Genomic DNA, 12585 nt, shown 5'->3' with positions numbered 1-12585 from the left:
TCTAAGCTAGTAATGCATCTGGGATACTCAGCAACACAAAAGGAATATAGGTTGATGGAACTTGTCACTAGCTAGTCTTTGTATGCAGGGCTATTGTGTTTAAGGAACACTTGTTTTCTTTTGTCAAATATTCATCTTTGCAGCCTTCAATGGTTCATGATAAGGGAAGTGTACCAGATAATCATGCACCACCACATGCACCAAATGATTCATTACCGGAAGAATTAAATCTGCACTTGAAGCTAGGCCTGAAGCTGGTATTACACCATCAATAGAACCATATCCTAATGATGAAGATAGAAAAGATGGACATGTAACAGAAGAAACTTGGCCAGTGGAAGGACTACATAATGTAGAAGAGAATGAACCAGTAGAGATGCAACATGTAGAAGTAGCACCAGAAATCAATATGGGGTCCAACAGTCAAGAACCAAGGAGGTCTGTTAGAAGCACCAAAAAGCCTTTATGGTTGAAAGACTATCTTACAATGAAGAAGCACATGGAGTGATATTATATCCACTATCAAATATTTTTGCAATACAATATACTTTAAGAAAAATGTTAGAGTTTCATATCAAAGATCTCCTCACTCGTAGAACCATAGAGCTTCACAGAGGCCTCAAAGGACAAGAGATGGGTTAGGTAATGTAGCTGGAAATCGAGGCACTAGAGGATAACAAAACTTGAAAAATAGTAGATTTACCAAAAGGGAAAAACACAATTGGATAAAAGTGGGTATATCAAATAAAACTCAATGCCAACGGAGAAGTGAAAAAATTTAAGGCTAGGCTAGTGGAACAAAAGAAAGGAAGGACTTGACTACCATGAGACCTTCTCACCAATTGCCAAGATGGTAATTGTGAGATCAGTCATTGCAATAGCAACCTCTAAAGGTTGGAACATGTACCAAATGAATGTGTATAACTTTTTACAAGGAGAAATATATGAAGAAGTATACGTAGAACTACTTTAGGGTTTCAGAAGACGTACATGGGAGACAAAAGTATGCAAGCTAGTGAAATCCTTATATGGGTTGAAACAAGCCTCGAGACATTAGAATATCAAACTCACAGAAATACTGATTGAGGCAGGTTATATTTATGACTATTCATTATTTACAAAAAATGGGAGCAAAGTTTTAGTTGTTCTTATGTATGTAGATGATTTACTCATCACATGGAATAATGAGCAGCTTGTACAAGAGACATAAGATGTTATGAATTAAAAGTTTAAAGTGAAGGATATTGAAGAGTTGAGATATTTCATGGGGATAGAAGTAATGAGATCCAGTGAAGGGATTCTACTTGACCAAAGAAAGTATACACTTCAATTAATATCAGATTTAGGACTGGGAGAAACCAAGCCAGCAGCTACTCCTTAGACAATGAGAAGTTTACTTTTATAGAATTTGATGAGCATGTTGGAGTGACACGAGATGAGGTGTTGAAAGATGTATCATCATATCAAAGGTTGATTGACAGACTGATATACCTCATAATTACAAGGCCTGGTGTTATTTTAGCTGTGCAAATATTGAGTCAATTCATGCAATCACCTAAATAATCTCACTGGGAAGTGAGAGTAAGAGTGGTAAACTACATCAAGCAAAGCTTAGGAATGGGAATCTTGATGAGTAGCAGGAGTACATACAACCTGACTTGTTTATGTGATGCATACTAGAAATCTTGTCCTAACTCTAGAAGATCAATGACTGGATTTTTGTGAAGGTTAGGGAATCACTAGTCACATGAAAGTCAAAGAAGCAGTAGCCAATCTCAAGAAACTCAACAGAAGCAGAATATAGGAGTTTGGCAGCTGCAATCGCAGAGATAATATGTCTATTAAGATTATTTATAGAGCTTAATATCTCTATTACACAACTAGTGGATGTGTTTTGTGATAGTAAGTTGTATCATAAATTGCAGTTAATCCTATATTTCATCAAAGGACCAAAAACATAGAGATAGACTACTATTTTGTCAAGCACAAGATATCAAGATTCAGCATATTGGAACAAAAGATAAACAAGCAAACTTGCTAACCTAGGGACTTGGGAGAGTACAACATGAGTATCTATTGAGCAAGCTAGGAGTGCTTAATATCTTGCCTGACTTGAGGGAAAGTGTGACAATAGCTGACTGTATATAGACTATAGAGTATGGTTAAGTGCACTTAAGGTGTATTTAGCCTGCTGTCATGGTTAGTTACAGCTGTTAGAAAGTGGTTAGTTAATTCAGTGAGAATTAGGAATCCGTATAGAGGGACTTATATTCTTATTTTAAGTTGAATGAAACTGTTTTCTTCTTTATAACGTTTCCTCTCCAACTCAGCTTCTCTCTCACGCAACTTCCTTTTCTCAGACTCCATTAATGGAGCTCGAGCTGTAGCTCAACTATAACTTAATTCGCAAATACGACCTGACACACCTATTCTTACTAGTAGTTATAATTTGTCCGACATAGATCCAAATTTCTTTTTTTTCTGGATTTCTTGAAATTTCTTCTTCTAGTTCTTAGTGGTATCAAAACGTCAGTATTTCGGGATATCTTTTCTACTCTTCACGAAAATAGATATCTCTAGAAAATATTTTAAGTTCAATTTATTGTTTTTCTCTCCACCCAGACCATTCCAGTCGGCTTGGTACGCCTCTTGCATTATCAAGACAAAGTCAAGTTTTGCATGATATTTTGAATTTTGTCACTAGATAAGCATTACAATTTGAATTTTGTAATAGAACATTGCAATTTGAATTTTATAATAGAACGTACTTTGCAATCAAAGTGTATCTTATTTTAAGAGATGGAAAGCTAGTGGAGTGTACTTTGCTTAGCAATACCTCCTCTCACTACTAGAAAACTGGCATATTTCGTTCAAGGAATACCGACCGAAATCGGTTGAAAAAAAACCCGACCGAAATCGGTCGAAAATTGCTAAATTGGTAAAAAAAGTCAACAAAATTATTTCTGACAACGGAAATAATGATCCCACAGCAAGAGAATAAATATTCCGAACGATTTCGGTCAGAAATTGGTCAATATTTGACGAACACCTGGTCATACTTGTATATAATGTACAAAAATAATTTTTTATTAAAAGTTTTCCAAATTTCCGACCGAATTCGGTCGGAAATTTTGAAATTAAGATTTCTCGCCCAAGGCAATTGGTTTTTAATATAACAAAAATGATATATATTTAATTAACCAACCGGAATAAGTTATAATTAAATATTTTCGACCGACTTCGGTCGAAAAAATAATTTTAAAATAATTAAAATATATATATATATATATGTAATGACCCAACTGTTCACTTTGAATTTTAGAACCTTGTTCCCTAAAATAAAACTTTTCGTATGTGCTTTTAATGAATTATGACTTGCGGGGATGGTTGGTTCGGGATTTGGAAGTGTTTGGGTTGAAATCGGAACACTTGGTTCCTTAAGTTGGCTTTTAAAGGCTAAGTTTGACTTCGGTCAACAATTTGAGAAAATGACCCCGTAATAGAATTTTGACGATTCCAACAGCTCAGTATGGTAATTTTAGACTTAGGAACTTGTTCGAAATTTTATTTGGAAGTCCGTAGTTAAATTCGGCTTGAAATGGCTAAAATAGGAATTTAAGTTTGGAAGTTTGAACGGGGAGTTGACTTTTTGATATCGGAGTCGGAATCTAGTTCTGAAAATTTTTATAGCTCCGTTATGTCATTTATGACTTGTGTGCAAAATTTGAGGTCAATCAGAGTTGATTTGATAGGTTTCGACATCGAATGTAAAAGTTGGAAATTCTAAGTTTCATTAAGCTTGAATTGGAGCATGATTCGTAATTTTAGCGTCGTTTTATGTGATTTGATATTTCAAATAAGTTCGTATAATATTTTAGGACTTGTTGGTATATTTGGTTGAGGTCCCGAGGTCCTCGGGTGAGTTTCGGATGGTTAACGGATCAAATATTGGACTTAAAAAGCTGCTGCAATTTATCCTCTTTTGTTGGACATTCTAGGCTGTGATCGAGCCAGATAACGAGCCCACGCATCGAGCCCAGGGATGACAAGGCTCAGGCTTGAGCTTGTTTATCGAAGCCACGATCGAAGGTCCAGCTCGAGGGACATGATCGAAGGTCCAGCTCGAGGGCCAGGATCAAGACCCAAGATCGAGGCTCACGATCGAAGGCACAAGCTCGATGCCATGATAAAGGCCATGACCGAGTCCCAGGCTCGAGGCCATGATCGAAGCCCAGGTTTGAGGGCCACGATCGAAGCCACGATCGAGGCCCAATTCCGAAGGCTGCCTGGGCAGTTTATAAAAGAAGGCATTCGTCCTATTTGCCATTTTTGACAAACTTGAGCTTGAGCAGAGGCGACTTTTGACATATTTTCAGGGAAAAAAACATTGGGGATAAGTGATTCTAACTCGTATTTGGTCTACAAATACAAGTATATCATTGTTTTCACCATAAATTAGTGTTTTGAGATTGAAAGTTGGGAAATATTTAAGAAATCTCATAGAAACGGATTTTTGAGATTTCAGTATCGATTCAGAGTCGGATTTGAGTGAAACTGGTATGGTTGGACTCGTAACTGAATGGGTTATCGGATTTCATAACTTTCGCCATATTCCGAGACGTAGGCCCCACAGACAAATTTTTAATTAATTTCAGGATTTTATTGAAAATGTAGTATTTTCTTATAGAATTGATTCCTATAAATTTTAATGATTGTATCGAATTATTTTTGGTTAGATTCGAGCCAATCGAAGTTGGATAATCGAGGAAAAGGCCTACTAGTGGATTAAATTGGAGCAAGACGATGTAAGTCTCTTGTCTAATCTTGTGAGGGGATAATTACCCCATAGGTGATTAAATTAAATTATTGTTGCTAATTGTGAGGGCTACGTATGCACGAGGTGACGAGAGTCCATGCGTAGCTACTATTAATGCTATAGTCCGGGTAGTTTAGGACTCAAAAGCATGAATTACTTGTATAAATTATAGTCTTTACTTAATTAAATTATTTGATATATTTATATATATGTTGTGAATTGTTAGATAAAAATATTAAAGGATGCAAATCTCATATGCTTGAATTTCTGTTTAAATTAATTAATTGTTAAGAGAAATTGTTCTTTCTCCCGAATTTATCTTTTAATACATATATTCTCCTTCCGGAGGTACATAAGAAAATGTCCTCCTTTCTTGTGGAGCGGGCCGAATGCCTGAGCAGGATAAATGCATCTATGGATCGTGCCGCACGTCCCTCGGCAGTGTACACTCTGGATCGGGCCGAACGACCTCGGTAGAAATCGTGCTTGATAATAATAATAATTACACGATACTTGGACAATTTATTGTAGTTTGTAAAGCTATTTGATAAATTAAAAATTTATTGAAATTGAATTGTAGCTTGTAAAGCTATTTGATAAATTGGAAGTTTTATTGAAATTGAAGGATTTAATTAATAGATTGGAAATTATTGCATTTGAAGGGTTTTTATTATTTCTGCTAATTGAATAAAATTATTGTTAACTCTATGAATCATGCTGATTTGAATAATTATAATTTATTCCATTTATTAATAATGACCCTTAGTGAGTGTCAAAGTCGGCCATCTCGTCTCTACCACTTCGAGATTAGGCTTGATACTTACTGGGTATACGTTGTTTACGTACTCATGCTATACTTGCTGCACTTTTTGTGCAGGACCTGAGGCAAGTACTAGTGGGGGACCTATTGTCTTACACCCACGTTATCCAGGTGCATAGTGGTGAGCTGCCTTTCTGAGCCGTTCTACAGCTACCAGTGTCTCTCCTTGTATTTGTTTTCATTCTATCTATTTTTATTGCAGATAGTATTTGAGGTTTTGTATAATCTACTAGATGCTCATACACTTGTGACACCAGGTCTTGGCACACACATTGGTATAATTTGGTGTCTTATTATTTTTCTTGAATTTAAATTTTATCGATATATGTTTAATGTATTAGTTGGCTTGCCTAGCTATAATATTGGGCGTCATCATGACCTATAGGTGAAATTGGGTTGTGACAATATGGTATCAGAGTACTAGGTTCACGAAGGTCTCACAAGTTATGAGCAGACCTAATAGTGTCTTGCGGATCGGTACGGAGACGTCTGTACTTATCTTCGAGAGGCTATATGGTGTTAGGAAACTACCTTTCTTCATATTCCATCGTGCAATTAATGTAGTACTAAATATCCTTCTTTTATTCTCTCACAGATGGTCAGAACGCGCTCTAATGAGGTTCCAGACCAGGGAAGAGTTACTCCCCCCAGTTGTTAGAGGCCGAGGCAGAGGTCGAGGGAGGGCTCCAGCTCGTGGTAGAGGGCGAGGACGTACCAGGACTATTCCAGTTATGCTGCTAGTGGGTCCAGGAGAGAACCCCATTGTTGAGGAACAGGATGAGGTGCCTGTGGCAGAGCTAGCTTCGGTGGATTTCACATCTGCACCGGAATTTCAGGATGTCATGGGTCATATGCTGTGGTTCAAGGACAATATGACTCAGGCTGGTTTATTTCCGGCATACCCAACCACATCTCAGGAGGGCGGGGGAGCACAGACCCCTACCGTACAGGCTCATGGATAGGCAGCTGCTGTATATCAGACCCAAGGTGCACTTCCCGTGGGTGGAGCCCAACCAGTGGTTGTAGCTACACCTGAGCCTAGGCCAGATGTAGCCGCTGATCCACAGAAACTATTGGACAGATGGACTAGACTACATCCTCCTATTTTTTGGGGTAAGCGACATGAGGATCCCCAGGATTTCATTGATCGGTGCAAGGATAGACTGTACAATATGAGGATATTGGAGACTCATGGGGTAGACTTTGCTACTTTTCAGCTAGAGGGAAGAGCCCGTAGATGGTGGTAGTCATATGTTCTTGGCAGACCAGCAGATTCTCCTTCCATAACTTGGGACAGGTTCACCCGTATCTTCCTGGACAGGTATATTCCACCCTCCCAGAGGGAATAGTTGAGGTTTCAGTTTGAGCAGCTCCAGCAGGGTCAGATGTCAGTGACCGATTATGAGCCGAGGTTTTCTAAGTTATCTCGCCATGCACTTATGATACTCCCTACTGAGGCGGAGAGAGTGCAGAGGTTTTTTGTGGGTTTACATACTGGTATTCAGGCCACTATGGCTCGAGAGGTTGAGATGGGTACTTTTTTTAAGCTAGTCGTAGAGATAGCCCGCAGGATTGAGAGTGTACGTCAGCGGAGCCGAGAGCAGGTTATGAGAAATAAGCGGTTCAGGTATTTTGGAGAGTTCAGAGGTGCTCCGTCTGGGGGCAGAGGTTAGTTCATGAGAGGGCAGTCCAATAGGCCCCCATATCCAGCACCACCGCCTCCTCGGGGTGCTCCAGTGCGACCTTATCTCAGTGCTATACCAGAGAGTTCTTATCGCCCACCAACTATTCAGGGTCCTCACAGTGGGTATTCGGTTCCCCAGAGCCAGAATCTTAGTCAGCAGCCCATCGCACCGAAGAGTTGTTACGAGTGCGGGGACTCCAGTCACATACAGAGATTCTTCCCCAGGCTGTGGGGTAGACTAGTGCAGCAGGGTTAGCAGCCTATGTTTACCAGACCAGTTGTTCCACCAATAGTCCGACCACCAAGAGGTGGCGGACAGGTGGGTAGGGGGTGTCCTAGAGGAGGAGGTTAGCCAGGCGGAGGCCAGCCAGTTGGCGTTCCAGCTCGGTTCTATGCTTTTCCAGCCAGACCAGATGTAGAAGCCTCAGATGCCGTGATTACAGGTATTATTTCTGTTTGCGGCAAAGATACCTCAGTATTATTTGATCTAGGATCTACGTATTCATATGTGTCATCTCTATTTTCTCCATTTTTGGGTGTTTCTCGTGAGTCCTTGAGTACTTTTGTTTATGTGTCTACTCCTGTGGGCGATTCTGTTGTTGTAAACCAGATCTACCGGTCCTCTATTATTACATTCTGTGGTTATGAAACTAGAGCAGATCTCTTCTTACTTGGGATGGCCGATTTTGAAATTACTCTGGGCATGGACTAGTTATCTCCATATCATGCTATTCTTGATTGTCATGCCAAGACTGTTACCTTGGCTATTCCAGCATTTCCTAAGCTGGAGTGGAAGGGTTCGTCTGTTAGTTCATTTAATCGAGTTATTTCTTTTATAAAGGCTCAACACATGGTTGAGAAGGGTTGTTTGGCTTATCTAGCATATGTTCGGGATACTACTGCAGAGACACCGTCTATTGATTCAGTGCCTGTAGTTCGAGAGTTCTCCGATGTATTTCCTTCAGATCTTCCAGGTATACCACCTGATCGTGATATTGATTTCTGTATTGACTTGGATCCAGATACCCAGCCTATATATATTCCACCGTATCGCATGGCTCCGAAAGAATTGAAAGAATTGAAAGAATGGCTTGAGGAGTTACTAGCCAAAGGGTTCATCAGACCGAGTGAATCGCCTTGGGGTGAACCGATATTAGTTGTGAAGAAAAAGGATGGAACAATGCGGATGCGTATTGATTATTGTCAACTGAACAAAGTCACTATTAAGAACAAGTACCCATTGCCGTGTATTGATGATCTATTTGACCAATTGCAGGGTGCTAGGGTGTTCTCTAAGATCGACTTGAGGTCGGGGTACCATCAATTGAAGATTTGGATGTTCCGAAGACTGCTTTTTGAACTAGATATGGTCATTATGAGTTTCTGGTGATGTCCTTCGGTTTAACTAATTCCCCGACAATGTTTATGGATTTGATGAACATGGTATTCAGGCCACATATTGATTCGTTTGTCATTGTCTTCATTGATGACATTTTGATTTACTCGCGCAGTAAGGAGGAGCATGAAAAACATATGAGAGTAGTGCTTCAGAAGTTGCGGGAACAAAAGCTATATGCTAAGTTCTCTAAATGTGAGTTCTGGTTTGAGTCTGTAGAAGTTTTGGGGCATATTGTATCGGGTGAGGGCATTAAAGTTGATCCCAAAAAGATTGAGGCTGTTTAGAATTAGCATCGTCCCACTTCGGCGACTAAGATCAGGAGTTTTCTGGGTTTGACAGGTTATTATCGTGGGTTCATGGAGGATCTTTTGTCTATTCAGCACTTTTGACCAAATTAACCCAGAAGGGTGCTCCGTTCCGATGGTCCGATGATTGTGAGGTAAGCTTTCAGAAGCTCAAGACAGCATTGACTACAGCACCAATGTTAGTGTTGCCTTCCGGTTCGGTAATGTATACAATGTATTGTGACGCTTCACGCGTTGGCTTGGATTGTGTATTGATGCAGGAAGGGGGAGTTATTACATATGCTTCACACCAGTTGAAGCCCCATGAGAAGAATTATCCAGTACATGATTTGGAGTTAGCTACGATTGTTCACGCTCTTAAGATTTGGAGGCATTATCTTTATGGGGTGTCTTATGAGGTTTACACTGACCATCGCAGCTTGTAGCATTTGTTCAAGCAGAGAGACCAAAATTTGAGGCAGCAGAAATGGCTGGAATTATTGAAAGATTATGATATTACTATCCTGTATCATCCGGGCAAAGAAAATGTGGTTGCAGACGCCTTGAGTAGAAAGGCGGAAAGTATGGGTAGTTTGGCTTTCATTTCAGTAGAGGAGAGGCCATTAGCTTTAGATATTCAGTCCTTGGCCAATAGACTTGTGCGACTGGATATTTCAGATCCCAGCCGAGTTCTTGCATGTGTTGTAGCTCAGTCTTCACTATTTGAACAGATCAAGGCTCGTCAGTATTATGATCTACACTTAATGGTTCTTCGAGAAACGGTACTATGGGGTGGTGCCAAGGAAGTTACTATTGGAGCGGATGGCGTTCTGCGACTCCAGGATCGTCTATATATCTCTAATATGGATGGACTGAGGAGAAAGATCCTAGAGGAGGCACACAGTTCTCGGTATTCTATTCATCCAGGTACTACGAAGATGTATCGTGACCTGAGGCAACATTATTGGTGGCGACGAATGAAAAAGGACATAGTTGAGTATGTAGCTAGGTGTCTAAATTGCCAGCAAGTTAAATATGAGCACTAGAGGCCAAGCGGCCTACTTCAGCAGATGACTATACTAGAGTGGAAATGGGAACGCATCACTATGGACTTTGTAGTTGGGTTACCGCGGACCTTGCGGAAGTTTGATGCAGTTTGGGTAATTGTCGACAAGTTGACCAAGTCGGGACACTTTATTCCTGTTGTGAATACGTATATTTCAGAGAGGTTGGCCCAGATATATATTTAGGAGATAGTTCAGTTGCACGGCGTGCCAATTTTCATCATATCAGATACAATCCCTCAGTTTACTTCACATTTCTGGAGAGCAGTACAGAGTGAGTTGGGGACCCGTGTAGAGCTCAGCACAACCTTTCATATGCAGACCGACGGGCAGTCAAAGCGGATAATTCAGATTTTGGAGGATATGCTCAGGGCATGTGTGATTGACTTTGGAGGTCAGTGGGATCGTTTCTTGCCTTTGGACGAGTTTGCTTATAATAACAGTTACCAATTCAACATCGAGATGACTCCATTTGAGGCTTTATATGGTCAGCGATGTCGTTTGCCCATCAGATGGTTTAAGCCCCGTGAGGCTAAGTTATATGGTACTGATTTGGTGAAGGATGCCTTGGAAAAGGTAAAGTTGATTCAGGAGCGACTTTGTACAGTGCAGTCCAGACAGAAGAGTTACGCATATCAGAAAGCGCGTGATTTATCATTTATGATGGGTGAAAAAGTTCTCTTGAAAGTTTCGCCGATGAAAGGAATCATGAGATTTGGGAAAAGGGGAAATTGAGCCTAAGGTTTATAGGCCCATTTGAGGTGTTGAGACGAGTTGGGGAGGTTGTTTATGAGCTTGCATTGCCTCCCAGCCTATCGGGAGTTCATCCGGTTTTCCATGTATCTATGCTCTAGAAGTATCATGCTGACCTATCACATGTGTTAGACTTCAGCACAGTTCAGCTAGATAATAGCTTCGGTTATGAAGAGGAGCCAGTTGCCATTGTTGATAAGCATGTTCGCCAGTTGAGGTCCAAGAGGATTTCTGCAGTAAAAGTCCAGTGGAGGGGCCAACCAGTCGAGGAAGCGACTTGGGAGGAAGAGGAAAATATGTGGAGCAGATATCCACACTTATTCAACACTTTAGGTATAATTCTAAACCCGTTCGAGGACGAACGTTTGTTTAAGAGGTGGAGAATGTAATGACCCAACCGGTCATTTTGACTTTTAGAACCCCGTTCCCTAAAATAAAACTTCCCGTATATGTTTTTAATGATTTATGACTTGTGGGTATGGTTGGTTCTGGATTTGAAAGTGTTTGGGTTAAAATCGGAATACTTGGTTCCTTAAGTTGGCTTTAAAACGCCAAGTTTGACTTCGGTCAACAATTTGCGAAAACGACCTCGGAATAGAATTTTGAAGATTCCAACAGCTCCGTTTGGTGATTTTATACTTAGGAGCGTGTTCGGAATTTTATTTGGAAGTCCGTAGTTAAATTAGGCTTGAAGTGGCTAAAATAGGAATTTAAGTTTGGAAGTTTGACCGGGGAGTTGACTTTTTGATATCGGAGTCGGAATCTGGTTCTGAAAATTTTCATAGATCCGTTATGTCATTTATGACTTGTGTGCAAATTTTTAGGTCAATCGGAGTTGATTCGATAGGTTTCGACATCGAATATAGAAATTAGAAATTCTAAGTTTCATTAAGCTTGAATTGGAGCATGATTCATGATTTTAGCGGCGTTTTATGTGATTTGGGATTTTAAATAAGTTCGTATGATGCTTTAGGACTTGTTGGTATATTTGGTTGAGGTCTCGAGGGCCTCGGGTGAGACGATTAACGGATCAAAAGTTGGACTTAAAAATCTGCTGCAATATTTCCTCTTCTGTTAGACGTTCTTAGCTGTGATCGATCCAGATATCGAGCTCAGATATCTGTAATGACTCGGCCGGTCGTTTTGAGTATTACAGCCCAGTTTTCCCCATTTATGCTTATTTATGTGTTGTTCAGTTGTGTTGAGTTGTATCGAGTTGGTAAGTTTGGGTTCAGAGTAGTTTTGGAGTGAAATGAGACACTTAGTCTCTTAGTTAGAAAAGTCATTCGGAAGTTGACTTATGAGTAAACAAGTTCGGACTTGGATTTTTATGATTCAGTTAGCTTGGTTAAGTGATTTTAGACTTAGGAGTGTGTCCGGAATGTAATTTGGAGGTCCGTGATAGAATTAAGCTTGAATTGGCGCAAGTTAGAAATTTGGAGATTTTGGTCGGCAGTGAAAAATTAGGTATCGGGGTCGGAATGAAATTTCAGAAGTTGGAGTAGGTTCGTAGTGTCATTTTTGACGTGTGTGAAAAATTTGAGGTCATTCGGACGTGGTTTAATAGGTTTCGACATCGTTGGCAAATTTTGGAAGTTTAAAAGTTCTTAGGCTTGAATCCGAGGTTGATATGGTGTTTTGGTGTAGTTTTGGTTTTCCCGGAGGTTAGACTAAGTTCGGGTAGTGGTATATGACTTGTGGGAATTATTGGTCGAGGTCCCGAGGGGCTCGGGATGATTTCGGATGGTTAACGAGAAGTTTGGAA

The sequence above is a fragment of the Nicotiana tomentosiformis genome, chromosome 9 (genome assembly GCF_000390325.3).
Source record: "Nicotiana tomentosiformis chromosome 9, ASM39032v3, whole genome shotgun sequence".
NCBI classification, from domain to species: Eukaryota; Viridiplantae; Streptophyta; class Magnoliopsida; order Solanales; family Solanaceae; genus Nicotiana; species Nicotiana tomentosiformis.
This window is presented reverse-complemented; position numbering follows the sequence as displayed.